This window comes from Saimiri boliviensis, chromosome 10, assembly GCF_048565385.1.
Source record: "Saimiri boliviensis isolate mSaiBol1 chromosome 10, mSaiBol1.pri, whole genome shotgun sequence".
Lineage (NCBI taxonomy): Eukaryota > Metazoa > Chordata > Mammalia > Primates > Cebidae > Saimiri > Saimiri boliviensis.
In genome coordinates, this window is record NC_133458.1 from 110,623,143 (window position 1) to 110,644,353 (window position 21,211).

General features: G+C 38.3%; 1 long non-coding RNA gene across 1 annotated transcript; it reads left to right on the plus strand.

Moving 5' to 3' along the window:
• The first annotated feature begins 9,084 nt into the window (after positions 1-9,084).
• Positions 9,085-20,149, plus strand: LOC141579973 (uncharacterized). Its single transcript, XR_012511965.1, has 2 exons — positions 9,085-9,468; positions 19,529-20,149. It is a non-coding gene; the product is annotated as an uncharacterized LOC141579973 (long non-coding RNA).
• Positions 20,150-21,211: the final 1,062 nt, after the last annotated feature.

Below are 21,211 nucleotides of genomic sequence, written 5' to 3' on the forward strand. Positions count from 1 at the left end.
AAAATCATTAAACTACCATGAAAACCCAAATAATTGCACTATTTGATACAGAAATAATTAATTAAAAATAAAAGAACATATTTTCAACCTCACTTTCCCTCTAAGGAAATTTTTCTTATCATATTCTCCCTTTGTTTTCCCCACTTCTCTGGAACTTCAGTTGATCGGGTGTGGTAGCTTCTAAAGTAAGCCTCAAATTTTCTTTCCATTTCCCCCTTCTGATTTTTTTTATCTTCCTTCCTTTCTTCCTTTCTCCCTCCCTCCCTCTTCCCCTTCCTTCCTTCCTTCCTCCCTCTCTTTCTTTTCCTTCTATTTTCTGATAGCTTTCATTTTCTGCTCAGTTTTACATTTAGCTATCATATTTTCAATTTTTAATAATTATATGTTTTCTAAGTATTTATTTTTTAAAAAGTAGCTTTATTGACCCAGGAAAAATATCTAATAAAAACAGAAAAAAGCATAAATTATATGTTTATTAATAAACAGAAATATTGCTTTCAAATGGCATTGAATTAGGGGATTATTCTGTTCCAGTCAAAACCAGGCTATTTATGCATCTCCTCCTGCTGCTGCATATGCTCTGATGAAGAAGCCAAGTTTCGGAATATGCTCAGCTGCGCCTGTGGGATATTTGCAGGATACGCCTGTAGAAGAAGATATCTTTCTCAGTGTTGTTTGTGCAACAGAAACTTAGGAACAGTGATAGCTAGAGCTAGAGAAGTATTTTCAGTGAAAACAGTCATGTCTGAACATTGAACAATTGTAGTAGACTCAATTCAAATGTGCACTGTAATTAACACTAAAGTCATTGTAAAGGGAAGTACTAATTTCTGGTAAAACAGATGTAATACTTAGAAAAAAAAATACAGACAGAGCATAACCAAGTCTTGAAAGTGTTTTGTCTCTACTCTGAAACTTAGCTAAGGATTTCACCCACCCACAGTGAGAAGAGATTGGGGTTAACCTCAAAATTGCTTCATGTTTTTCAAAATCAGAGCTTCTAAAATACATAGCCATGAGAAACTAACTGCATAAATCACAACTCTGCATAAATCATCCTGCAATGTGAATTCAACACTTTCAAAGAAATTTCTTCTTGTCTTTATAAAGTTTCAATTGTAGGCTCTGCATTTACAGGAAGTCTGATGGCTCATGCGAGTCCATCCTGATTCAAATAAAATTCCTAAGGGTTGGTGTCTAAAGGACCTACTTAATAACTGAGGACATTCAGAATATGGCAAAAAATGGTAATGTTTGTATAACATTTTGAAGTACAAAAAGCATTTTCATATTTGTCATTTCATGGGAAACATCCAAAATCTTTGAAGGTAAGGACTTTTTTTTTTTTTTTTTTTGGCTTACTTTTCAGCATCCTCATTTTGCAGAAGAGAAACCCAAGGCTTGGGGGTACTGCCATGTTGTCTAAGGCGTTGCTGGCAAACCATTCTGGACTCCAGTCCTTAAATTCCAGAGCCATCTCTTGTTTGTTGATATGGTTTGACTATGTCCCTACCCAAATCTCATTTTGAATTATAGTTCCCATAATTCTCACCTGTTGTGGGAAGGACCTGGTGGGAGATAACTGAACCACGGGGGCAGTTTCCTCCATACTGTTCTCATGGTAGTGGTAAGTCTCATGAGATTTGATGGTCATAAAGGAGTTTCCCTTTTTGCTTGGCTCTCATTGTCTCTTGCCTGCCTCCATGTATGATGTGGCTTTCACCTGCTGCCATGAATGCGAGGCCTCCCCAGCCACATAAAACCTAGTCCATTAAACCTTTTTCCTTACAAATTATCCAGTCTTGGGTATGTCTTTATCAGCAGCATGAAAATGGACTAATACACTAAATTGGTACCAGCAGAGTGGGGCACTGCTCTAAGTTTACCTGAAAATGTGGAAGTGACTTTGTAACTGGGTAACAGGTAGAGGCTGGAACAGTTTGGAGGGCTCAGAAGAAGAGAGGAAAATGTGGGAAAGTTTGCAACTCCCTAGAGCAGGTGTCCCCAAACTTTTTACACAGGGGTCCAGTTCACTGTCCCTCAGACCGTTGGAGGGCCGCCACATACTGTGCTCCTCTCACTGACCACCAATTAAAGAGGTGCCCCTTCCTGAAGTGCGGCGGGGGCCCGGATAAATGGCCTCAGGGGGCCGCATGCGGTCCGCGGGCCGTAGTTTGGGGACGCCTGCCCTAGACACTTGTTGAATGGCTTTGACCAAAACGTTGATAATGCTATGGACCATAGAATCTAGGCTGAGGTGATCTCAGATGGAGATGGAGATGAGGAACCGGAGTAAAGGTGACCCTTGCTATGGTTTAGCAAAGAGATTGGTGGCATTTTGCTTCTGCCCTAGATATTTCTGGAACTTTGAACTTGAGGGAGAGGACTTAAGGTATCTGGTGGGAATAGCATGTGAGTCATGCATACATCAAAGTCTAAGGACTGTCTAAGGGATTGGTTCTCCAGTTCACATGCAAAAAATATCAAAAACCAGGCCAATGCTGGGGCCTCTACCTGCCAGAATTATTTTTAAGGTTGGATCACCACAGGGAATGTCTCAAATAGTTTCTAGCACATAGATGGAGCCTAACAACTAACCACTTCAATTCTTACAACTGCCCAAGGATGCCCAGCCTGATAGGAGAAAGTCAGGATTTGAATTAACATTTCTGTTTTGCTTTGTGAAATTTACTGCTTTTTTGTTGTTTAAAATAAACAATGTGGAAGATTGGTGAGAACTTCCAGTGTGGAGTTTGGATCAGAAATGGCTCAACACAGGAAGCTGCTTTTCTAGGCTTTCTGTCATCTCTGGCTTCCTGCGTCATTGAAAAAGTCAAAGAAATGATTAAAACAGCAGCACAAACATCATGGTTTGTGATGCTGCCTTTTGAAAGTATACGGGAATGCATGCTGCTATAGGCAGTGCCTTCATTAGATCTTTGAGGCTCAGGAAATGGGGATGGGAGGGTGCGGGGAAGGGGGAGGGGGATGTTCCCTTCTCTGAAAAAGAAAAAACAAAAGCCCATTACCCATTGCTCCTGGAGCAAGTGCGTTCTGCATCACATCCTGAGCTGCCTCTCCTCCAAGGATCCTGAGCTGGGACCTGCGGTTGGCACAGCCTAGGGCACCAAGGGTAGCTGTGTGGAGGGGAATATGACATACAGCATGGGACGGCTCCACTTGGAAGGAGGAGGGTCTCGATTTCCCTTCCTTTTCCAAGGGGAGGGAGAGGGATGGAAAGAGTAGATGCTACAATCCAGCTCCAGCTCTTCCAGAGCAGGACTTCACTGTGGATGGGCTTTCTTTTCCTCACGGCTTATCCCTCAAGAGGGATCATACAGAAGCAAATCAATGACCTTTCTGTACCACTTGGCTGTTGTTATGCCTGACTTGCTGATTTGGCCTTTTTGGGAAACCAGGCCTGTCCAGCTCAGGGTTCCTCCTCTTTCTCTCTGGGTGGACTTCTTGCTGTGGGAGCAGGAGAGACATCTTCAGCCAGACGTGCAGGACTGGGAAGAGGCCTGCTGGAGCCCGGGTGCTGAGTGAGCAAGAGTTGGCTTGGCTGTGAGATGTAAAGTGGCACTGCCTAAACTATCCGGTGTGGATGTCCTGAGAGTGACATGGTGACTGAGGGGTCCAAACTTGAGAAAGCAGATGCTATGGAAAACATGGGGCCTTCTCACGTCCCATAACACAGTCATTGGATCTGGTGCTGTTGGTCGCTGAGATGCATTCAGTATTAAGTATGAGTCAGGAGCTGGGGATAGAGGTGAGCAAGACCGATGGCCTGCCAGTCAGATGGCAGCGTGCAGAGGAACCCGGGGGTGGATTCAGCTTCCTCTGAGTTCTGTGAAAAAGGGCTGTGTTAGAGAGCAACCAGGCAAAGGCCGGCATTCATCTCTTGCTATGACCTTTGAGTTGGGACCTTGCTGCATTCTGGGGATGCAGGTTCCCAGAAGAAGTGACAAGAGTCCCCAGTGTCAGAGAAAGGAGCATCTACAGAGTGCATTCACCTGAGCATTCTAGGTAGACATTTGAGAATCACTGTAAACAAATCCTCCTTCAGACTCTACATCTAACCAATTATTAATACATTATTTAATGTTTCTGGAATTCAATTTTCTTTTCAATGTGGCAGGCTTTGGGGGCCGTGGCAGAGGACATGACTGAAAGCCACTCATCTGACTCAGTATGACCTCTGGAGCCTCTTGTTCCCCTTCAGGCATCCTTTTTCCATTTCTCCAGCCGGTATTTGAGTTCCATCTCTTAGGCTCACATGACAACATAGGTGGCCTTCGTTTCCTGATATTTTCCAGAGAGTGCGTATTACTGTATAATTTCCATTCTGCACAGCACGGAACAGCCAGTCACTTTGGAATCCAATAATTTGGATTTGATCTTGGGTCACTGTTCACACTCTATTCATGTCTGGGGAATTGCAAGTCCTCCCAGGCCGGAGTAGAAATGATTGACCCTGGAGGCCTGTATGGTCTCCTGCTCATCTTCCCAGCCAGGGGCCTCAGAGTGTGGCTCATGTTACTCAGACATGCTCGGAGGCTGGAATCCGGCCACGAGTGCACAGTGGAAAACCATCCGCATCTCTGAGGTTAAAAGCAGAGATTTTCTTCTTGGGCTTTTTGATGATGGGAGGATACATGACTGGTACCTGTGAGCCAAGCTGTGCTGAGAGCCTTCTCGATGCAGGGCTGCTCAGTTGCTGCCATAATTAGTTGAAAGCTCTCCCACCCCAACAGAAGGCCAGTAATCTCTGTGGACATTGAAGGTATGCTGAATCAATCCATCCATTTGAACTAGACCCAGAAGGCTAGGGTCATCCTTGCTGCTTCATCATTTCAGGTAAATGAGTGGTAAGCCTACTAGACTGCAAATATCCAATCAACTTAAAATAAAAAAATAAAAAATAAACGGTGTTTGGTGAGAAATAGGAGCTTCTCAGCTTCTCTCTTTCAGCCCCTTGGCTCTTGCATTAATTATTTCTATGAGGATTATTCCTGTATTGGAAAATCTCTCTTTGGACTCACTTTTTGATGCTTTGAGAGGTTGATAAAATATTTCATCACAAACTGCCCGAGAGGAGCTGATGCATTTGTGATTTTTCTTTCGTTGATGAGTTACACAGCCTGTTTGACTGTGTTTAATACCCGATGCATGCATACTTTACTCCTGAGCTCAGTGCTAGGAGAGGCAATGAGTAGTGGAGGAAACTTATCTTCAAAGGTGCTATCTGGATTTTAGAAAGAACAAAACAATAGACACGTCAAGTACAGTGATGATGTGAAAATTACTGCAATTATCAAGGATAGGTAAGTTTGAATTGGAACACCCTCAGGGACAGCTCATTCTTGGCCCAGGCTTCCCTCCTGCTTTGAATCTCCATTTGCAATTTTCATAGCTCTCAAGGAAGCCCAATGGGCATGAGTAGAGGCAGGGATTTTTCTTATTTTTGTTTTTTGTGGATTGTGAAGGCATAATATTATTATTAATTCATAACTTTGAATCAGTTAAGGAAGGGGACTTTTAAAAATCACAACTAAACAAGGTTGTGCATGACTTTTGTAGGTGCTTATGACAAAGAATAGCACCTGAGCTTTGTATATGTTTCCAACCAACCCTCTGCTCATTTTGTTCTATCAGAAGTATCGCTTTTCCCAATCCTGCCTATGATCCTAGACCCTCCACTACAAAATCCCTTCCTGATTCTACTCCAAATAAGAGAACTGGTTCCCCTCTGAACATCAGAGCACTCGGTTTTGGGGGGCACATCACTTTTTATGTCGTCAAATTTCTGTTTTGCTGACTCTCTTCTCCCTTTCTCCCCCTCAGTAGCACACACTGTGATTGGGAGTTTCAACTCATTTTATGTGAGTGGTTTACAGAGATTTCCATTAAGGAAGTGGAAGGAAGAGTTCAAGAGGAAGAAAGCACAGAAAGAGAAGGATGGGAAGTGCTAGAAAAAAGGAAGAGATTCTAGGTGATGTTTGCAGGTTGCAGAATGTCAAGGGAGAAAGAATCATACCTTCAGGATTGTATTACAGGATGCAAAGTGCCTGCTGTATAGATCCACGTCTCCACGAATGGTGGCCATTATTAATTCTACTCTAGTGAATGTAACAAGGTTACAGATGTAATTTTGGTCACAGGCAATCCAGAGATCTTCAGAACTGAGCTACCTTGCCCAATGCCAGGCAAAATCATATGTAAATGAATCAGTTTGTTGCTTTTCGAAAAAAGGCTATGTCCTCCTCCTCCCCAGAATTGAAATATCTATAGTTGAAGACAAGGAATTTAAAAATGTTTAATTATTTAAAATAATTCTTTGATATATTTCTCTATGCTTGTAAAGATTTCCTATGTAATTAGGTCAGATACCTAGAAGCAGACACACAGATTCTAAAGAACATAACTTTTAAGAAGCTTGACTCATGCTGACAGTCTGTTCATCAGAGATTATAACACCCTGTTCATGATTGACATTCTTACTTTATATTTTTAATTTCTACTTAATTCGATTTTTAATGTGTAACTTCCAGCAAAATTTGTGTTTAATTTCTAGTGAACTCCATTTTTAAGTTCTAGTGAGATTCAACTTATTTACATGTCAAATAGCCATTTGTATTTATTCTTTTGTGACTTTACTCTGAGGAAGTGTGTTACTCTGTTTTCATGCTGCTGATAAAGACATATTCGAGACTGCATAATTTATAAAGAAAAAAAGGTTTAATGGATGCAAAGTTCCATGTGGCTGGGAAGGCCTCACGATCATGGTGGAAGGGGAAAGGCATGTGTCACATGGCAGCAGGCAAAGAGAGAATGTACGCCAAGCAAAAGGAGTTTCCCCTTATAAAACCATCAGATCTCATGTGATGTATTCACTACCATGAGAACAGTATGGGGGAAACTGTTCCCATGATTCAATTATTTCCCACCGGGTCCCTCCCACAACATGTGGGAGTTATGGAAGCTACATTCAAGATGAGATTTGGATGGGGACACAGCTAAACCACATCAAAGGGCAGTATTTGTGATCTTATCTATTTTGATATTTTCATGTATTGAGAATATTAATGTGTTTAATCTACAATATTTGTTGGACATTTTATCACAGTATGGCATATGCATAGAGTTTTGAGTATTTTGATATTTTTCCACTTTTTTTTTTTTGAGACTAGGTTTCACTCTTGTTGCTCATGCTGGAGTGCAATAGCACGATCTTGGCTCACTGCAACCTCCGCCTCCCGGGTTCAAGCAATTCTCTGGCCTCAGCCTCCTGAGTAGCTGGGATTACAGGTGCCCACCACCATGCCCAGCTAATTTTTGTATTGTTAGTAGAGACGGGGTTTCACCATGTTGACTAGGCTGGTCTTGAACTCCTGATCTCAGGTGATCCACCTGCCTCGGCTTCCAAAAGTGCTGGGATTACAGGTGTTAGCCACTGTGCCAGGCCTCCACTATTTTTAAATTTGAAAAAGTTTCTCTAGTCAAAAAGTAGATCTATATGCATCCTTATTTTCTTCTAGAACTTCACTTTTATTATTTTCATCTTTTTTGTTGGCTTATTATTAGAAATGTTTAATTTATTTACTGTTAGTTAGCTAAGTTTCTGCAAACCGTTATTAAATACTTGCCTTTCTCACCAACTGGTGATATTTTTCTCATCCTACATGAAGTTCATTTGTATCAGGACCCAGTGCTTGACTTGTGTAGTATAAATATCTCTGTTATTATTATCCAGAATTATCAAATTATATATTAAAAGAGTGATTTAATATCTGATAGAGCACTATTAGAATATCTTTTAAATTGTATACTATTTACTCTCACCATAAATACTTGAATGATCTTTGATTTTTTGACAACCCATAACCCAAACAATCCCACTGAGCCAGTATTGTGTCCTTAATAGAAATGCTGTTTATTTTCATTTAATGTCTTCATAATTATTGGTGGTATATACTGAAACTTTTGTTTTCTGTTCTTTTTTTTTTAAAATTGATCACTATATTCTACTCTTTTAAAGCAAATCCAGTAGTATTCTTTGAGTATTTTAGGTATACAATTATGCAATCTTATAATCTACAAATAATGACAGTATTATCAATCCTTTTTAAAAAATCTCTTTTGATACATTTACTTTGATGCTTTGTTAAATTCAATTGTTAGGATAAACAGGATTGATAATCCAGAGTGCATATAAATGATAAAAGCCCTTACCTTTATGGTGACCTACGTAATGCTCTTTAATTTCTATTTTACTCTATTTTGTTTTAAAATTTTTTCCAAAGTTTTAATTTTTAAAAAATTTTTTTGAGATGGAGTTTTGCTCTTGTTACCCAGGCTGGAGTGCAATGGCGCGATCTCGGCTCACCGCAACCTCCGCCTCCTGGGTTCAGGCAATTCTCCTGCCTCAGCCTCCTGAGTAGCTGAGATTACAGGCATGCGCCACCATGCCCAGCTAATTTTTTGTATTTTTAGTAGAGACGGGGTTTCACCATGTTGACCAGGATGGTCTCGATCTCTTGACCTTGTGATCCACCCACCTCAGCCTCCCAAAGTGCTGGGCCAAATTTTTAAGATTTGAAAGTGTTTTAGCTTACTGCTTGCATGTGATGTGCAAGAATTTATGTTTATAGTTATCAGGACATTAGAGACTTCCAATATTTCCATAGCCATACATTTTTTTTTAAAGACTTAAAGGAAATAATGTATTTTTAATGTGAGAGTGAAGCAGACATGAGAGGTCAGAGCTTAGTCTCCACTCATAGTGATTAGATTTTGTACTCTAGCCTACGTAGCATTTTTTACATTTAATTTATCTATTTCTGTCAGCATTTGGGGCAGCAGATGGTTCTTTTGATTACAGCAAAGGGAAGGTAGGAAGCAGGCCTGCAAAGCAGAAGTCTCACAGACACTCAGAACTCAAGGTAGGGCACTACGGTAGCGGTGCTGAAGTGCCAGGGCTGGCAAGTCTCTGAGGACCAGTTGAAGGGAGATTTGTTCCCTCCCAGGAGGCCCACAGGGGCTCGGCATGTCTCTGTTTTCACTGTTTGCAGGTTGGAGGGAAAGGACTGGGGTCCACTCTCATACCACTGGATGGCCAGATGCTGCTCTGGCTAGAGAAGGGAAAGTCTCTGCTTTTAACCTCAGAGCTGCGGATGGATCTCCACTGGGCACTTGTGGCTAGATTCCAGCCTCCAAGCACGTTTGAGTCACGTCAGCCACACACCGAGGCCCGTGGCCGGGAAGGTGAACAGGAGGCCACACAGGCCTCCGGGGTCAATCATTCGTTACCTGAATTAGTGGGTTGCTGGGTGAGATGATTTTCTGCTCCCTCGGGTGAACCTAAGAATGAGTGGAAAGGAGCTGTCAGCTTGCAAAGTGTATGTTTCAGTTGCAAAGAAATATCTGAGATAAAAGAAGGGATGCGTGAAGAAAATTGGAGACATACAGGTAAGCCCAGATAAGTATTGAAAACATAAAATAGTAATTATGATAATGTCTGATTTGCAGAACTACAAAATGACATGAAACTAAACTACAAAGCAAGCATGAGCTATAAATTCAGAGGGGAATAGTTGCATTAAATGTCTAGGCCCTTGTATTGTTTCGGAAAGACAATAAAAGTTCTCGAATCAGACTTTGTTGTGTTAAATATGCATGTTAAAATTTCTAGTATATGCAAATAGAAAAAAGTAGATAACTTTCAAGCTTATTATATAGAAATAGAAGAAAGTAGAAAAATTTCAAATAACATGTAAAAGGAATAAAACCAAAAGAATTGTTGATAATCGCAGGCCAGAAAATTCTAAACTAGCAAGGAAAACATAAATTTAAATTTGAATATAACTGTATTTAAATTTATTATATTTAAATTAACTGTAAATTTAACAGTTACTTAGTAAATTTAACTGTATTTAAATTTACCAATAAATGTAAATGACTCAGGCTTTCTAGTTGCAGATGAAGATTGCCAGACTGGATTTTGAAAGATGGGGAGAAAGGATGTGTCGTTCAAAAGAGACAATTAGAAAGCCTTAGGACCATGTTTGAAAGCAAAATAATGAAAATAGTATTTTACTGTGAATAAGCACTTAGCAGTCCGTAGAAACAGCTATTGTGAAACATATAAAGCCCTAAAATGATTTGAAGTTTTGTCTATATTATTGAGAAAGGACTGTTGCATTTACTGTCAAATCCATACATTTCAAATCCAAATAAAATCAATTGATCAGGCAGTAAAATCCATCTCATTGAAACTGTGGAAGCAAAACATGTCAACTAGAAGTTTGGTAATCTTTTTACTTATGTTACAAGCCTCATTGTTTCTGAACTATTGGTGTATATTTTGAAATTTTAAAGATTAGTAATGCACAACAATAGTTTAAATAGATATAAAACATATGCAAAAATTCTAAGAGGGTATTAATAAACTTATGTCCTGACCACGATATAGTTATTCTGGAGTTGCCAAGTTGCTTCATCTTAAAAAATTCCTTCAGTAGAACTTATTTTTTGAAAAGAGTAAAGAAGAAAATCTATGGACTCATCTCAAAAGCTTAAATGAAAGTACTGAAAAATAGAATTTTGAGAATTTTTACAAGTATTATTAATAACAATAAAACCATTAAACAGTTAAAAGGATAATTTACAAGTATTAGCAAACTCTGTAGGTATAAAGTTATAATTGTATTGAAAGGAATAAAGGGGATCTAATAACTGGAGGGACATGCTTTCTCAGAAAGACTCAGTGTTGAAAGGAGGTCAAGTTTTCACAAGTGATTCATGTAGATTCAATAAAATTTCTAAGACATCTTATAAAACTAGATGAAGTGATTCTGATTTTTAAATGGATTCGTAAAATAATAAGAGGCAAGAATTTATTTTCTCTAATATTAAGCCTTATATTAAAAAATAAGGCTGGAAAAAATGATCCATAAAACAGAATAGGGCCTGCAAAGAGTCATGGGCATTTTGAAAATAAAGAGATAACAGAAGGAACATTCAGACTGGGGAAATATTAGTGTTAGAGATTGGAACCAGGAGCAACATGATACAAAAATTTTTTTCTACTGCTTCAGAAAAAGTATTTCTTTAGAAGTTAAAATTTTAAATGTGGATGGTAAAGTTTTAAGATCTTTAGAGGAAATGTAGGGAAATTTCTTTCTGACCTCAAGGTAAGGAAAGATTTCTAAAATAAGATACAAAAAATAAAGAATAAGGCTGATTGGCTTAATTGTATTGAATTTAAGAACATAAATGCATTAAAATAAACCATAAAAAAACTAAATAACAATCTATACACTGGGAGCATATTTTTTAAAAATAAGGATAAGAATTCTGAATATATAAATAGCTATTTGAAAACCAATATTAAAGTAATAAACTCTCAATAGTACAGTCAGGAGCAAAACGATGAGAGAGTAATACAAAATGAAAAGATGTACAATCTCATTAGGGAAGGCGGGACTATAATACAACCCCACTTAAGGACTTAAAGTCTGATATGATCATACATTTGTGAAGATGTGAAGCAATCCTCAAACCTCATTGGAGGGGATATAAGTTGTTGTAATCACTTTGGATCACCATATTACAGTACCTGGTGAAGTACCACATCACCTAAATCAGGCAACTGCAGTCCTGGGAATATCCCACAAAGAGCCTCTTGCACATTTTCCCCAAGATATAAGTTCAAAACTGTTCATGGCAGTGAAATACTAGTAATAACGGAAATGCCCATGATTGGTCCACTGAATACATTTATTATAGTATTCTCATACTATAGAATACTCTACAGCAATGAAAATTACTGAAATACAGCTCACACATAAAATTAAAAGCAAAACATTGTTTAAAAAAGTACATCACAAAAAATTACAATCACAGAAGAATGATGAAATTTATGAAAAGGCCAAAATAAGGCCACACTAAAAAATAATTATTTGGTAGTGCATTTTAATGTAGAAGAAAGGCAATATATTGATAGAGCCTATTTCTTAGGTTGGAGAAGAAAATAAGGCATAGGATTTGAGGGGCACACAGGAGCATAAGGAATGATGAAGACATTGGTTTTGTTGTTCGGCTAAGCGGGGGGCAGTACACTGATGACTGTTTTATTGGTATTTAAAATGTGATATGCAGTTATACATTACATATACTATTATATTGTTTATATAAATAATATAGTACATATTCTAATATAATATACATATTATTGCATATAAATACATTAATATATCTATTATATTACAACTGTATATATATCCTTTTGTATGTATATTTGATAATAGGATAGAATAAAATTAAATTAAAGAAATAAATTTGAAGTTCATTGTAGAAGGAATAAATAGGAGAAAGGAAACTGACCACCTAGTGATGCCCCAGCCCAATCAACACATTCAATCAAGCACAAACTTGTAGTCCCACAAAATCAGATTTATTTATTGCCCCATACATGGTATCATTATTACCACACAGTGAGGAAGGCTGCATATCTGATGAAACATGGGGTTCCTTACCAAGCTAAAAAAAAGGGAAAAAAAGAAAGAGATTGAGTTGTTCTAGGATTTGCGGACAGGAGGGGATTTAGGTGGAATTGGAAAGATTCAGTGTTTGAAGGCTCAAAGCAATTTAGGGCTCTGTGCAAAGTGGTCAACATCAGGTCCACACTGCAGCATGGACTGAGTACTCTGTTTCTCTGAAAATTGCAAAGTAGAGATATACGTGGAACGTTATGTTCAGAACTCTTATCTGAATCTCTGGGTCTGAGCTGGAGACTGAAGCTGCTTCTCTGTGTCAATGTGACTTAAATCCTTCAGGCTGGAGGCAAATATTTCACGCTTACTGATAAGACTTCAAACAGACAGACTTCCATGATTTAATGAAAGCTCAGTAAGAAAGCAGCAGTCACTTCAAAAATGGAGCTGTTGCCCAGACACTACAGCAGCAATGTACGCTTGGGAGAAATACTGCTTCCTGTTAACTTGGAAGCTGAGACTTTCGTGTGTGTTTTAGTCCAGCCTGACAAATGGGTGGACAAATTCTTAAAATATATAGTGAATGCTTACTTTCACAGTACAAGAATGAGAAGGTGTGTTAAGAGGAGGTGCAGATGGAGAATGTGAAGGGAACCAAAATTCTCTAGAAGAAAAGATAGGTGGCTGATAACAATAATGGCATTTAGAATGGCATCGGATTTCTCATCAGCAAAAGCAAATGCCTCATGGTGGTCAGTAATATCCATTGGCTTCTCTGTAGAAGTTCCATGAACCCTCAGCAGTGCCAGTGACCTATGAAGAAAATTCTAGAAAGGCAAAAGAAAAAAATAATAATTGTATGTTTATGATTACAGAAACCTTAATAACCTGCTTTGTTTTGAGCTATTTGTGTGGCACTTGAGATACTCATTCATGAGAGCAGATTATTGTATACATTTAAAGTAAAACAGCCCAAACAACAACTGAACCAGAAATAAAAACTTCTTCCTTTCTTCTGGTTTCTGGTTTTTATTGAGAATGATTCCATGATGATGCCTACCATCTTATTCTTCTGTATCATGTTTGCATCTCCTGAAGCTTTGTGTTTCTTCATTTCTAGACCAGAGATGAGAACAATCCATCTAGACTTGGTGCTTTCTATGAGATCTACCTCATGCTCATCCAGGCAAATAATGTTGCTGTGTGAATTTTAAAGAGGGAATTAACCTCACGTTTTAAAATCCCAAAGGCCAAATATTTATAGTGGCATATATCATAAGCCTAGATATATGAAATTTACTGAATATTTCTATGTACTCAGTATTGGCGTTAACATGTAATATACACCATTTTGCTTAATCTCTACAAGAATGATGTGTGAGCTATTTTGTTTCTCATTTTAAAAATGAGAAAACATATTTCAGTGGTTATTTTCCAAAAGATTGTGGAACCAGGGGCAGGGTTTAGAATTTGAACCCAGGACCATGTCTCTTGAAAGCTTATGCCTATTACCATTGTGTTATATTAAGACCTGGATTTTCCACGCAATTTCATAGCAAGTTCTCAGAGGGAAAGTGCAATTACAAGACAAACAGGTTGAAAAAAGACATCCCTGCAACTGTGTTCCTCAGACCTTGTTCTGAGTTCTGTGTCTAGAGGGCACAGCACTGCCCCAAATCTACTGTGTCACAAATGTTTCTCTACCTTCCAACGACCTCCCTCTCCAGTTTGCTTCTGTAAAATCTGCCTCCACTATCTCTGCCCCCTCTTAGCTTTTGAGAATAGATTTCCCATCAGTGGAGAGGAAGAGTAGAATGAGATCTCAGGATGTCAAATGAATTAAAGATAGAGAACACCACAGAGGTTCTAAAACAGTCAATGAAAACCATCATTTCTATGTGACCTCTGACTGATAATTATCACAAGTAGACATCGACATCTGAGATCACTTTGATGAATGCCAGCAGGCAAAAGAGAGGGATACTTAGATTTTTAACATCACATTGCACTGAGAATATCCACAGAAGGGATATATAAAAATACAAATTCAGATTACAGCAAATTCACGTAATGCAGAAGCTATGGTCAAACAGTAAAAAAGAGAAAATCAAATCTTTTATAAGTTGTAGTTTACATTTATACACAGTCCATTCTTCTTTCTTTTTAAAATTTATTTAAACTATCTCTTTTGTTTTTTCTAACCCAGCAGACAAAACATAGATCATTCTAAGCAGTGTTTAATAATGATAAAAATAATAATTAGTGTTTTCTATTTTATAAAGAATGTTTTCTATTTTATAAAGAATGAAAATTTCTATTTTCATTCTTATTAGTGTTTTCTATTTTATAAAGCATAAATAATCAATGCCATGCGGATTGCTTTCTGTCAGTCCTTGCAGGTATATGACCAGAGTTCAGTTCATTAGCACCAGCAGCCTTTCTGAGCTGTCTTTGTAAAACCAAATAAGAAAAATGCGTGGAAATGCTGTTGTAGGTAGGCTGGACGATCTATACAGAGACATGGGCTGGAAACATGCTAGACTTGACAGGTTCTAGAACATCCGAAAGATAAAGTATCACAGCCTTGCTTTTTGTTTTGTTCTTAACAGATGAAAAAGTTGAAGCTTTGTGGTGTTAAGAGATTTTGTGGATGTCAGTTATGGTTTTTTGTTTTTAAAGTAACTGACAGAGCTTCACTCACACCTATCTCCATAGCTGCTGAATTACCTTGAGCCACATATTTCAATGGAAATGATATGGGGCCCAAGCCATGTGCAGGAGACCATGCATCCCAGTCCTTCCTTAGCCACGTGGCTCTGAGCAAGCCACCTGTCCAAGCCTCAGATCCTCCCTCAATTTGTTCCTGTGTAGATCTGTGACAGTGTGCAGATAAGCTTAGAGTATGGCAGAGCCACCAGAGTTATCATAGTAATGAAAGAAAACCAGTTTCTAATACCATCCCAAACCATGACCCCAACTCCCACATCCATATCCGGTGTTCCATAAATATATCTATTATTTCACTTTCTTAATCTAACCCTGTCTTTGGCAACTTTAGAATTCTCCTTTCTTTTAAGGCCCAAGTTTTTCCCAATTCTTGTCTGCAATATATGCTCAATTGGCTTTGCAAACCCACGTGCTTTTCTGAGCTGATCATCCTCAAGTCACCCTGTCAAAGACTCTCAGGTACAATACTCTGATAAGGAAGCCATTCTTCTCAGTCCTGGTTAGGTCATAGTTCAGAGGGGCTGATATTCAGGGAACAGAATTTAGAGTTTAATGACTCTGGACAGAGGACTTGGTCAGAGAAAGGAAAGATGGCCAATAGGGATAAGTGTTGATAATGGTCAGCAGGTTCCATGTACTCACTTCACACAATAGCCCTGTGAAATGGGGTACTATTTATTGTCTATTTTATAGATGAAGACATTGAGATTCAGGAAGTTTATGTTAGTACTGCAAGTCACATAATAGCCAATTGGGAAGCCCAGATGTACATCAAAATCTGTGGGGCTCCAATTGCTAATTCCATTCCACTCTATTTCACTAACGCCCAGGCACAGCTGCGAACCTGTGATCCCACCCCAGCTAACTGTAGTAGTCTCCAGAATGAAAAGTAAGCAGGATCAAGAGGCCCCAATGACTTTGGCTCAGGAGAGATCTTTAATGTGCTGCAGCAATTCTTTTATTAACTACATGAGTTTTGGAAATGGATTTTGTGGCTGAGAGCTCAAATTTATGATATTCTAAATCCCAACCAATCTCTTCCTGCTCTGAAATCTCATGGAATTTGCAATAGTGAGATAACACAGAATGAGTTGTGTCATCATAAAGATCTGGGTTTTATTTTCAGCTTTTCTTAGAAATAGCGAAATAGCTCTATGATTAGGGGAAAGTTATTTAATCTGGCTGAACCTCAGGTCCCAGCCTTGCTTCAAAGGGTCGTTATCAAAACAAAACAAGATAACAAAACTGAAATCATCCAGTACTTTCCACATCAGTAGATATGACAATTTCCTGTTCAGAAAAGTACCTATTATATACATAAACACCCATATAACAACAGTGAAAAACAGGGTTATTTTCTTTATATATCTGTACATAAAGCTACCGGGTTAACTAGGCTCTACATGAATGTTTATTGAATTAATAAAAGAAAATAATAAATGCGTAAAACCAAGAGCATGTACTGCATGTAAGCCCCAGTTGGCTGATGCCCCAGGACCTTCCGGATCGTCATGTTGTACTTAGAGAAATTCCCAATGGAGCTTTATATGGTGCCTTTGAAAAGTGTCTCTTTCTTAAAACACAGGTAGTGCAATTTAACAAACACTTTATCTGAATGGTAATATTTGGAATTGTTACTTCGAGGATTTGTCTACTGGCAGTCAGAAGATTTCTCCTTCATGGCAGGTTTCTGTGCTCACCAGAAGAAATGAGTTATGGCCAGAGGAGCCTACGAACCTAAAGGCCTGGAACACAAGGCTTCAACTAAGCTTTTACAGGAGCTATTGACAAGAGCTTACAGAAACATTGAGTTTGGGGTTTGTTTTCTGGAAATGCCTTCCTTTATCTTACCTGAAGCAAGTATGTTATAAAAAATAATACTGCAATGTATATACATACATACACATACAGACATTCACACACATATACACACATACAGATATACATCACACAGATACACACACATTTACAGATACAGGCATACGTAGACACACACACACACACACACACACACACACAAACAATTTTTCCAGCAATTGAAGACGATGCATTTTGATAATATTGCATGGTGAAAATAAATCAAAATACTTTTTTGTTCATATTGGATAATGTTTGATTCACAGTATTTTCTTGACTTTTGAGAGATTGTTGAGTAAAAGCAGACGGGCTTATTCTTTTTCACCCTTTCCAAAATGCCACTATTCAAGTATTAATTATAGATTTTGGGGGACTGAATTGACGCTGTTTTAGAACTTGTTAAATTCACTGAAGTATTGCTCAAGTCTACACTTCTGTTAGCCTAATTTTCAGGCCTAGTAACATTTTAGAATATGAGTGGAAGGTCATATTTTTCCAGAAGGGTTTTCTTAGAACCTTGTTTCAAAGAAAAGCAAAGCTTCCTGGTACACAAGATGAAAGACTTAAAAAAAACTTGTGACGAAGACTCTTTGGACATTAAATAGCTTATTAAATAGCTCTTTGATGAATTACAGTAAGTGTAAATAAATAAAAAACATATGGATTGCATTTCTTTTGAAAGATAAATGAATTTGAATTATACAAAAACACTTTTTTAAAAAACAACAAATAAACAAAACTCTAGAAATAGAGATACGGTATTACTGCTCTGAAAATGTCCCATGTTGATTTTCAACTTATATAAAATCTAATTATGAGGACATAGAAAAAAAGTCAGTGATTCTGAATATTTCTTGGTTATAATTCAAAATGGATGCTTATGAATGTAGATTACACTGAGAACATTGATATATTTTTAAGACATTGTATAATTGTTATTCACTATCTGACTCAAGTATGTTCTCAGGTTGAATAAAACATACACTATTTTCTCTAGATCATTAAAACCAGATGAATTTGCATCATTTCATGCATAAGAAGACTTTCATATAATAGATATTGCACTGATCTTCTAAAATATTGTATAAATTCTGTTAGTTTTTTTTAATGCATTTTAGGTTTGGGGGTATATGGGAAGAACATGCAAGATTGTTGCATAGGTACACACGTGGCAGTGTGATTTGCTGCCTTCCTCCTTATCACCTATACCTGGCATTTCTCCTCATGCTGTCTCTCCCCAACTCCCCACCCCCTGCTGTCCCTCCCCTGTTTCTCCCCTACAGACCCCAGTGTGTGATGCTCCCCTCCCTGTGTCCAGGTGTTCTCATTGTTCAACACCCACCTATGGGTGAGAACATGCGGTGTTTGATTTTCTGCTCTTGTGTCAGAATGACGTTTTCCAGGTTCATCCATGTCCCTACAAAGGACACAGATGCATCATTTTTGATGGCTGCATAGTATTCCATGGTGTATATATGCCACATTTGCTCTGTCCAGTTTATCATCGATGGGCATTTGGGTTGGTTCCAGGTCTTTGCTATTGTAAACAGCTGCAATGAACATTCGTGTGCACGTGTCCTTATAGTAGAACGATTTATAATCCTTTGGATATGTACCCAGTAATGGGATTGCTGGATCAAATGGAATTTCTATGTCTAGGTCCTTGAGGAACTGCCACACTGTCTTCCACAGTGGTTGAACTAATTTACACTCCTACCAACAGTGTAAAAGTGTTCCTATTTCTCCACATCCTCTCCAGCATCTGTTGTCTCCAGATTTTTTAATGATCACCATTCTAACTGGCGTGAGATGGTATCTCAATGTAGTTTTGATTTGCATTTCTCTAATGACCAGTGATAATGAGCGTTTTTTCATATGTTTGTTGGCCTCATGTATATCTTCTTTTGTAAAGTGTCTGTTCATGTCCTTTGCCAACTTTTGAATTAGCTTGTTTTTTTAAATTTTGTTAGTTAAAAAAAATTTTTTTAATATACTAACTTGCAAGTTGTTTAGAATCAAGGTATTTTCTTGTGGAATTAAGAATCCTCCAGCAACTCTGTTTCCAAATGGGATATGTATAGAGTTAGTGAGAGAATCAAGAATGTGGGTTATAAATAACCATGAATTAGCTTTGTCTGGCTTGCAGGAACTTTTCCTAAAGGTTGAATTTTGGTTCTACCTAGTTTCCAATTCTGTTTTTTTTTTTTTTTCATGCAAAGATCCATTTCACATATAATGCTTGGTATAGCTGAAATTAGATAAAGGGGGAAAACCAAAATTTGGGCTTCCCAGAAAATCATAATCATGAATGACAATAATATATAATGATCACTGTTACTCATGTAGTGCCTGTTCTGTGCCAGCCACTGTGCTGATTTCTATATACGCTTTGGCTTACTTACTATTCACTGAAAACTCATAAAGTAAATGGCATTGTCTTCATTTTGTAGTTAAAGAAGTGGGATTCTCCAGAGGTCTGGGCAGCCTGAAGAAGCCACCTGCTAACCTTACTCTGACTTGGGACCATCACAATATACGGACAACTTAGAAAACCCTCACGCCTGGGTAACCAAACTTCTATTTTTCTTTTTTTCCTCAGCATGAATGATTTGGCAGGCATTTTGACTAACACATATGTGCCAGAGATTACAAAATTAAAAGGGAGCCCAATGAGACAATAGGGATAGGAGAAGCATTTTCTAATGGCTTAAAGTTCTAAGCATCCAGCAAAGCAGAACACCTAGTTATCATTATGCTTGCCACCTGTGCAATTGACCCACTGGCTGGCATGTGGTCTAAGAGATGAAACGTGTGCCTTCTGCTGAAACTTTTGGAACTCCTCCGAGATAAAAGAAATTCTGATGCCACATTCAACAGTACCAACTTAAGGGAGTTACCACAGAAACATTCACGGATCTCAAGTAAGTCCTGGTAAGATTCCAGTTAGCTGAGAACATTTGTTCTTGGAAAGAGCTTTATTGAAAGGACATGGATTCCCAGGAGGGCTCTTTTGGTGGCTTCCTAAAAAGGCTCTGAACTTTCAGTAACTTATGTAGAGTGGCCTGGTGTGGGTGTGTTAGTTTATCAGAAGTCTTCCTCTGGCATCAGCTCACAGCATCAGCAGAGAGTATGACCAAATCTTTCCTGTGCACGATTCATGACTGTACAACTGAAATACTTGAGAGTTGTTTTGAAAAGGTCATGTACTTATCCCATGAAAAGAAGAAAACAAAATCTTTTTCATTTGAAAGGAAAGGTCATGTCGATAGTTTGAGAATATTAAGTCTCTTCTCAAAGAATGTTTCTATCCCTTTTTGGAAACCTGGAATAATCATCCCCTTATATTTTTATGGCACTTTATAGTTTATAAACCTTTATTTCCATTATCTGATCATATTATCATCTAGCTCAGAATTCCCCAGAATGGCTTTGTAATTAATTCCACATTCCCTGACTTGTAAGTCCATGTAGCCCCAAAGAGCTACATCTGAGTGGCCAACCCCAAAGACTCAAGAAAGTGGAAGATACCCTGACCACAGGGAAAGTTGCTGCGTGAATTACTCTCGGAGAGGCACAGGCAACAAAGTTAGTACTTAGTTTTAATATGTACTTACTAATGCTGGGCATGGTGGTTCACGTCTGTACTCCTAGCATTTTAGGAAGCCGAGGCGGGTGGAGCACTTGAGGTCAGGAGTTTGAAACCTGCCTGGCCAATATGGTGAACCCTGTCTCTGCTAAAGATACAATGCGTACTTACTAATTACATAAAGGTTAGCAACAGAACCCTCAAGGCTTCATTTCCTCAATTAGAAAATGTAGATACAAATGCCTACATCCCAGGACTGCCAGGAGGAAGACATGGGATGAATATTTGTGAATTCACTTTGAAAACTGCCCCGGGCTTTACCAAGCACTCTAATGTTTCCTCTTTGGGCCCAGCAGCAGGCTGAGAGCAGTAAATATTGACTGAAAAAATGAAAAAAAAATATAGTGCCAATGATGGACTTTGTTACCATGATTAGGAAGTTTATGTAAATGATCTATAGCTTTCAAACTATCATCATTCATGTATATATCTTTGGATTATTAAATGGTCAGTCTAAGTGCCCACAATGAACCTCTTATTACTCCTT